This window comes from Haliotis asinina, chromosome 1 (genome assembly GCF_037392515.1).
Source record: "Haliotis asinina isolate JCU_RB_2024 chromosome 1, JCU_Hal_asi_v2, whole genome shotgun sequence".
In the NCBI taxonomy this organism is placed as follows: Eukaryota; Metazoa; Mollusca; class Gastropoda; order Lepetellida; family Haliotidae; genus Haliotis; species Haliotis asinina.
This window is the reverse complement of record NC_090280.1, coordinates 5,989,194-5,998,879: the sequence shown is the minus strand read 5'-3', so window position 1 is coordinate 5,998,879 and position 9,686 is coordinate 5,989,194. Positions and strand designations below refer to the sequence as shown.

The window sequence follows — 9,686 nt, the reverse complement described above, 5'->3', positions numbered from 1 at the left end:
GAAGATATTCGCCTTTGAAAGCCATAATTTATTTTCTGAATGTTACTTACAATGCACATTATGAGTATAGAACTACGATTTATCTGTTATTGTGAAAAGACATGTTTTCTTAACCAATAACGTGGAGTCATTCATCCAGACAAGCTATGAATATGGGGTCACAAGCAAACGCTGCAGCATAATGTGCTGCATAATATTTAAAACTTTTTAAGCTGTATTTTTCAAGTGATAAATTGCACTTTTTAAACAGTGTTCATTTTGAAATTCCTTTAATGTACATAGAAAGAATCCAAATTAACTTGATATTTTAAAGGTTTCCTTAAAATGTTTAATCTCTGCAAGATGTAAAATGACTAGAATACGTTTACTTACTCTGAACTTTTTGCCTTTCTTTGCGTTCAAGCCGTGGGCCTCCGCTTTCCCCACACCTTCTTAAGTGATCCATCTTGTTCATCCAAACCCATCAAAAAGCTTCTGAAAGGAGACATGTGCATGATGCATAACTATAAGTGAAACATGTTTCCAGTTAGAGGTTACAAGAATAGTGACATGCGCCATGCATTCTTACTGATTCCTAAGATTTACATTATTTGGTTATGTTGTATGTACATTATGTACTGGACGGTTCAGGTTATACATACCTTTTGTATGTCAAAATGAGTTGGTCCTGACTGCCTTCTTCAGTTTTTCCAACACTGCCCTCCATTATGCTGGAAACGTAGAAATGCATCGATTAAAAAAGTCAGGAACTTGTCATATTGCACTCTTGATAACAATAAAGTGTCGAATAAAAAGAATAAATATGAATTTGCAAAATGTAGAATATGCTAGATGAAAAGAATCCAGGTCAGCAAATTCATATACTATTTTGGGTTGGCAATCCATCATTGTATACCCATATATTCTTTTTATCAAAAACTCTTCGTAACCTTTTCTGTGGGACTAACACAATCCACATTTCTTCATTCAGAGTTCGTTAAATCTTGATATGATAAGCATAACACTACTTACAACAGATGGTAAATCTAAATTATCTCATAAATCAATAATATAAAAATATTCAATATTAGTTTCAAAACATTGTGAAATTTCAATTTTGAAATTTCACTCAAACAATGCACCAAATCTGGTCAGAGAATCCCTAACCTACAAATGCAAAATGACACACTATCCCCGACTACATTGTTTTCAAACGTGCAAATATCAAAAGCAATATGAAAAGGATTTCTTAAATAAATATTCGCATTTATAAATACGTTTGAAGTTATTTTGAGTCGTAACAAGCACATAAGCAATAATATACTAGAGATATTTGTGATTTATTTTTTTCTTGCAAAGATAATTTTTCATTCATTAACACATTGAACCATTTTAATTGTGTGTGAGCTGATCCAAATCACAGTAATATTGAGTTTTTGAATTAACCGAGTGCTGAGTGAAGGAAGCCATACATTTCTCTTGCTAAGAATTCGACACGCCTTTGTTTACCGAGGTCCATCAAGTCTAAAATTTCATATGTATTGTAATAGTTACTTATTTACGTTAAACATTACGAATATCATGTGCTATTGCTTATTTCAAGAAAATAACACTGTACCTGACCAGATCGTGGAATGTTCCTTTTCTCCCGCTGCGATCGACGACAGCTGCTGTTCTCAATTTTTCACGTATCCGAATCTCCAAAGCTTCTATTGTAAATCTCATTGCCAGTCTCTTGAATCAGATAACACGGGCAAACGTAGGAATACTGCACTGTGTTGACTTCCTTGTCGTCGTTACTGGACATACCGGGTGAGAACTGCTTTCAAAATAGTCGTCTCAAAACAACTTGAGATCAAGTGACAAAATGGCGGCGACCGTGTGTAGGGGCATTGTGGGTAAAAAGAAATACCTGATCCTTTTTCGATTGGCAGGCACGAAATCCTTCTCTGACCCAATTTGGATGTGATTTTAAGACAAAGACTGAAAACCACCACTTCAGTACATAAAACTGTTGCTTTTATAAAATGTCACGAGTTCGCGTGCCCATGGATTACCGGTTCATTACTTCCGGTTTTGTCTGTCAACACCTGACTCAGGTAAGTTCTATTGGTTTTACAGCTTAGCTTATTTTGATAACAGGAGCCTGTTAAGTGGGGACTGCCCCAATGAAGCCGACACAGGAACCCCGACAAACTAATGACCTGACACTGATTAGTTGTCAAGTATGTGAACTCAGTGTCAAAGTATGCCAACTATAAATGCTTTTAACGCAAAACTTTACGCACTGCCTCAGTTTATTGTATAATTCACGTATATTCTGCATAAATAGCATCATGTAAGTACCGAACTGACAATTGTTTTAATGACTTATACTAATCTTCCTAAATGCTTATACTCTTTCACATTCCAAGGAGTTGGCAGTCTATAGCCTGTTTTATATATATTGCATCATTTACCTTTTAATTATTAATATATATCTGAACTATTGCTATTGCTAAAGTGGCTTTAATTTTATTTATTTTATACAATATATTTACCGAAAGGAATACAAGCCCGTACACAACTCAATGATCCAATAAGTTATAATTAATATATAATAAAAGTTTGAGCAATGTTTCTATGCAGAGTCAACTCACCTTTTATTCTTGTATATAGATATCACTGTTTTATTATTTCTTTTCAGATAAAGAAAGCGTATGATTCTCAATTTGACAAAGCAGACAACAGAAACCTGGACTTGCCCCATTCATCCCAATCTAGAGAAACAGAACTAAGTGTGCCTCGCGCACATAGCTGGGCAAAGGCCATTTATAGCCATTCGTCCTTTCACCTCCTTTCACCATTTGCATGTTTAGTACGGTTATTGTGAAGTTTGTGTTGTGTTCATGGTAGTTGGAATATGATGCTTCATTACATTACGAATAAACAAGAATGTGAAGGAAAAAAAGTGTATAATTTGTTCTTGTATCATCAGTTTGAAGCCACATTTAATATTGTGATATCCACAGAATGATGCGTCAACAATTTACTTTTGTTGTCTTGTTCATCTAAGCAATGATACGAATCTACTATTCCTTCCCCAGGCACATTCAGATTGAATTATAACACCTCGTGAAAGCTAAGTCAGGAATGGAAACCAACACATGACCATAGCTTCGTGTCAGTTTCCATCACTGGAGCTTAGAGTATCCATTATGGATTCTATTTGGAAACTAGGTCACCCAGTTTTACTGAATGGATACCAACTGGATGTCAGGATGGTAAACAATTACACATTTTATGTTACTTAGTTCAAAACAGCAATGGAAACCAACATGAAACTACATTTTCTACTTTTATGTTGGTTTCCATTTAGTGAGATCTGAGAGTTGCAAATTCCAGGTATGGAAACCAACAAGAAACCCCCGAACTTAGTTTCATTTTGGTTTCCATTTACGGGAATACCAAAATCACATTTCCAAAATGGAATCTAGTTGGAAACTCAGTTAGTGAGTTTCAGGGAATGGAAACCAACTGGATTCCACAATTACCCACATTACGGATGGTTTCCAGGTTTCTGGAAACCAAGTCATTTTTGTAGTGTGGCAAAACATTCTTCGTCGTGAAATTATGAACCTAAGTTCCAAACATATCAAAAACAGCAAGAAAAGAAAACTATTAACTTTAATTCAGATAATGGGGAAGACTATAATGAAACTTTTTCGCTACATGAGCTTCATACTGCTCTTGATCAGACTCATGATACTGCTTCAGGAGTTGATAACACACATTATCAACTCCTGAAGCACTTGCCAGATACATGCTTAGAGACGCTGTTACATATTTTTGATAATATTTGGACATCTGGACAATTTCCTTCGTCGTGGCGTGATGCTATCGTTGTTCCACTTCCTAAACCTGGACGTGATCCGACTGATCCTTCCTATTATAGGCCAATTTCACTTACTAGCTGTGTTTGCAAGACCATGGAACGCATGATAAATACTCGACGTTTCTGGTACTTGGAAACAAATAACCTAATAACAGATATACAGTGTGGTTTCCGCAAAAACAGAAGTACAGTCGATCATTTAGAGCCTTTAGAATCTTTTTGTTAAGAATGCCATAATTAATAAACAGCACGCAGTGTCGATCTTTTTTTATCTAGAAAAAGCATATGACACCACTTGGAAACATGGGATTTTAAAAGATTTACATGACTTCGGATTGCGAGGCCGATTGCCTCAATTTATAGCCAATTTTTTAAATGATAGACAATTTCAAGTTCGTCAGGATCAGTGTGTACCACAAGGCAGTATTTTGTCTGTCACACTTTTTAGCATCAAGATAAACAGTTTATCAAAGGTTTAAACGATTCAATTGATGGATCACTTTTTGTGGATGATTTCACATCATCGACATTTCATGTCGAGGTAAAAACATGCATACTATTGAACGGCAAATGCAGTTGTGCCTGAACAAGATAAATAAATGGTGTTTGGAAAACGGCTTTAAATTTTCTAAGTCTAAAACTAACTGTATACATTTCTACCGTAAATACAAACCACATAAGGACCCTAAACTGTATCTAAAGGGCACACCTATTAAAGATGTTAAGGAGGCCAAGTTTTCTTTCTTCGGCCGGCATTGAGCTGGAAACCATAGCTCCTTCCCGTCTTCTCTCTTCTCCTCCTTGGCAGCTGGTTAGGCCGCAAATCGACCTAACATTAACTACATTTAAAAAATCAGAAACAAATGAATTACAATATAAACAAGAATATAATCAATGTAAACATAAATATAGCAATTATAAATCCTTATTTACAGATGGGTCCAAGGACGGTGGCGCAGTGGCTTGTGCCACTGTCATTGGATCCAGAACAATATCTTCTAGATTACCAGATAAGTGTTCTATTTTTACAGCAGAAGCTAACGCCATCTTAACAGCTCTTAAATATATTCAAAGACATCCTAAGCATAACCAATACATAATCTTTTCTGAATCTCTTTCATGCCTTCAGGCTATTAAAAACCTAGCATGTAAACATCCACTTTTAATAGAAATTATTGAACTTTATAACTATCTTGCGACTGGCCAATACGACATTGTCTTCTGCTGGTTACCCAGCCATGCTGGTATCTCTGGTAACACTTTGGCAGACCTTGCTGCTAAGGCAGCGCTAAACAAATTTGTGACCCCACTTCATATTCCCTATACTGATTATAAAGCTACCATTAGATCTTACATCCGTGATCTGATGCAGAAGAAGTGGGACACCCAAGTGGGCATAAATAAATTACATGCAATAAAACCGTATGTTGGTTACACCTACTTGGGATGTCGGTCCAGATTTGAAGAGGTCATTATACGACGATGTCGTATTGGCCACACCAGGTATACGCATGAATATCTTTTGAAGGGTGAGGATCCTCCGTTTTGCATCCCTTGTGATGAAATAATCACGGTCAAGCATGTCTTGCTTGACTGTGTTGAATATTCTATCACAAGGGACACTTATTTTAAATCAGGAACTATGAAGGACCTTTTTAGTGACATAACTTCTCATTTAATTATTGCATTTTTAAAAGAATTGAATTTATTGACTGACATGTAAATAAATAAGTATTTTATGATTGGAAGATAAATTAGTAACTGAGATTGTTAGTGGCTGTATCCTCGAGGGGGGTTGAAGTACTGTAAAATTATTGTCCTCCTGAGAGGGTACGTAAGTCCCAAAACATTTGAAGTCAAATTTAGTCCTCCATCTTTTTAGTCGTAGTATTTCTGTCATTTTAATTTGTGGCTAATCTTGCATACAATCAGCAGCAGCTGAAGGGATGGTGTAAATCCAGCTAGGGACCATGCAGGTAGCAGAAGCACTGTAAGTCCCCATGGCCTCTAGTATGGTGACCTACCTTCAGTTGTTGGTGAGCTATAGCCTGTTTTTACATTGTACTGTCCGAATGGTGATATTGGTTTTAACTTTTCATGCTAGTTTTAATTCTTATTGTGATACTCTAGCTGTTTTACTGTCCTTCGTTGACAGATTTTCACCATATGCATAAATTTCCTTTTTCCAGGAATGTTCTCGTCACGATATGGCTGCAATATTGCCGATGTGACGTTAAATATTAACTCACTCACTCACTCATTCGTAAAGGTGAGTGTTTTATGCCCCCTAATGTGTTATCAAAGGTGAAAAATAAATCTAGGTATTAATTTGAGTGAACTTATATGATGATCCATGAATAAACAAGACTGGGTCATTACTCTCAAATAACTAACGAAGGTGGAGCGTTATATCTCCATGCTTTAAGCTGCAAGAGTCAGGTCAGGTCACAGAGCTAGATCACCTGCCTAGTCGAGAGACACGTATCATCTGTTTCAGCTCGAGGCCACTGAATACCTTATTCTAGTGCTTCAAACCTACATTTGACGCAAACTGACTGAGCGTGCTTGACATTGATATACGATTCATTTTCAGAGTGGAATAGTACTCTCCCAAGATTCATCAGGAAATACAGAAACGTTCACAGTCACTGGGTTCATCACCAAGATATACTTCCAGTTTTCTACGACAATCTGAAAGCCAACTTAAAGCAGGAACTCACTAGGATAGCATCCTTTCTGAGGACGGCGGGCGTTGAAGGAAGACCACTCTGTGCTTTACGGAACTCGGAAGGGAGGTTTCATAGACGTCCCTCAGGGATACCCATACGTTTCTTCTATTCTAAACAGGAAATGGATATAATAAATGATTTGATAACAAACGTAACCACTGTATTGTCGAAGAGGTTTAGCTTTAATACAGATATTATGAACAAATGGAAAATGGAGATATAGAACTGTAATGCATATCTTCATTCAAGGTACTATTTATCAAGACTTTGGTTCCACTTGCCTGAAAATACATTCCATGGATACAATTCAACATATTAGTATTCAAACTAGCTTATCACTAGCTTGTGATTCCCGTGGTATTGTCATTATAAGTTATCACCATCGTGTCGAGGGAAAAACGGGGTTTCATCAGTCCCTCGTAAGGTTGCATTGATAAAATCCCGTATTTCCCAAGACACAGTGTGATAACGCATTTATCTAGCCGAATGTTTTTTAATTAAATCAAAAGAAAACAATACGTATCGAATATTTTTTGGTGGCAAAATGTGTCCTTGCTGTCATGCTGACACCAGCTGATCGATTGACCTCAATACAGCGCACGTTATACAAAGGCTTGGCATGTTTTTTCACTTCGCATGGTCACCGAGGCGTGACGGGATAATATGACTTGTGTACTCCCTGCTCGTGCAAGGTTTACATGGTATTTCGTCAGAGTCGCATGAACCAAACAAAACTCGACATTCTCACATGAGGCTGGATACATGTTTTCAACGGTCCATGCATTCTATTCCCTGAATCCACGCTTAACGGAATAAATTCTGCTGTTAAAGGAAATAGATCATTCTGTTGTGTTCACAAAGTCAGCAAGTGAAAATACGAAGAAGACAACAACGGCAGATATTCCAGATAACTAGTGACGTTGTTTACAGATGTCACAGGCACCCGGGGCGAGCCACCTCCTCGTGGTGGGTGCTGGGTAACGCCAAGTGCTCGCCGTTGTGGACCCGGGGCATATTTGGTCCACTAACCTGTTTGCCGTGGGTTGCGGCCCTGTGTTGGTGGAGGACGGGAGTCTGGGGGTTGAGGGCACTTGGAGCTTGGAACAGCGTTACTTTGCTCAACAAAGGACTTCGGCACTTACTTCACCTAGACGGGTGGTTGAATGGGCCCGATTCAATCAATTGGCTGGTCCCGCCATGCCCTGTGTTTGATTTTTTATAATGCACGACTCTTTACTTTACTTGTGGAATGATCTCTGTTCACAAAGTTTCAAATAGTATATGAGATACTTACCAAGAGTGTATACACCGGAAACAGTGGCTCAGTTTGGTTGATCTAGATCTGCTGGAGGTTTGCTGAACCACATTACATTTCAATATGGGGAAACAAAAAACAGAAAAACAAAACAGCAACTTTCAGAATCAGAATGAATTAGATGAAATTGTCACGAAACTTCTATATTCTGAAAGAGATACTTGGCCTCCATACCTCGTCATGGAAGCTGAAGGCGAACGTTCTTTAGCTTCCTATTCACCATTTCTTTTAGAAAAGGGACTTAAAAGGAAAGCTGGTGAGTTAAAAGAATGTTAAAAAAGTGCGTTATGGAGCTCTTGTTATAGAATGTGCTGGAAAAGCACAGGCTATAAATTTGATGACATCAACAAAATTAGCAGATATCTCCGTAACCGGTTCGGCACACAAGACACTTAACTTCAGTAGAGGTATCATAAGAGACCGTGATCGCAGTCTTGCTGATGAATCCAATTGTGCCAGGAGGTGTGATTGAAGCCACACGATTTACATACCGCAAAAATGGTCGTGTGTATCCACCCAATACATATCTCTTGACTTTTGATAGAACGGTTCTACCCACTTCTATCAAAGCTGGCCGTTTATCCTGTAGAACTCTAGATCTCACGACCTTCTCGTTGGTTTAAGTGTCAGAAATTCGGACATGGTCAGAATTCATGTAAAGGCAGAATCACTTGTTTCAGATGTGGTGAAATTGATCATGATGTATATACGTGTACTCGTCCTCTAAAATGCTCTAACTGTGAAATGAACCGTAGGTCCTCTTCGAGTGATTGTAGTGAATTCCACTATCAATCCCCTGTACAAAAAAAATAAATGTGAGCAGAAAATCAGTTACTTGGATGCCATGAAACGGGAAAATCAGTTACTTCTGCCAACACAGCATGGAAATCGTATGCGTCAGTCACTAAAACCGTACGAACTGTCAGCACGACATCTGTACACTGTCAAACGGATCTCACATGGACAAATGGTGAAGCACCAAAACCAGTTTCTAATCCAGAAAGCACAGTTTCGGTTAAACAATCCAGATTAGTATCTACCTCAACATCTGAAACCTCTGCGAAAGTTGTCGAAAAACATAAAATAATGAAACTTCTTAAAAGAAAAATCAAACTGATCGAGTGTCAAAGGCTCTCAAAAACCCCGTGCAGCAGTAAAACAAGTATGGGTTTCTCGAGGATACGGATACAGAGGTATCCCACCATGTGAAAAGTAATGACAATGCCAGTGGTCACTCGCCCAAGAAGAAAGGGTGAGCGCTGTTACCAGTTACTGCCCATTAAATGACTAAAATACAACCTAAATAGTAAGGGTCAATTTTAATGATTTACAGCTATTAGTGCAGGATTTTACACCATCGGCTACATGTTTACAGGAGACTTCATTAAGGGAAATTAATGCTTTTATTTTAAGGAGCATAGTATAGGAGACAGGAAGCCAGTAGATTGTTGTTATAACAAAGTAGATAGAAGCAAAGAATTATTTTAACAAGTGATGATATGCGAGTGGAATTTGGGAGCCCTCATCTCTGTGGATTACTGGTTCAATCTTCATGATGTGGAGTGCCTCGAGTAGCTTCCGGATTTTGTAGTCTGATTGGATCTTTTCTAGGATTTTGATGTGGTCGGAAATTGGTGATTTGGAGTCCTGTTTTCTAACTGAGGTTTGGAGTCAGGATGAGGGGTCTGGACGTCTCACCGACATGGTTGTCACCACAGTCACATTCAATGTTGTACACTACACTTGCTGGTTCTGGATCAGATAATGGGGAAGATTAAAATGAGATATT

The 9,686-nt window shown here is 38.0% G+C and overlaps 1 long non-coding RNA gene across 1 annotated transcript; it reads right to left on the bottom strand.

Annotated features, from left to right (window-relative positions):
- Nucleotides 1-411: 411 nt before the first annotated feature.
- On the bottom strand, nt 412-1,644 carry LOC137285808 (uncharacterized). Its single transcript, XR_010956975.1, has 3 exons — nt 1,598-1,644; nt 642-710; nt 412-474 (listed from the first exon to the last, which is right to left on the bottom strand). It is a non-coding gene; the product is annotated as an uncharacterized lncRNA (long non-coding RNA).
- Between the last annotated feature and the right edge of the window lie 8,042 nt (nt 1,645-9,686).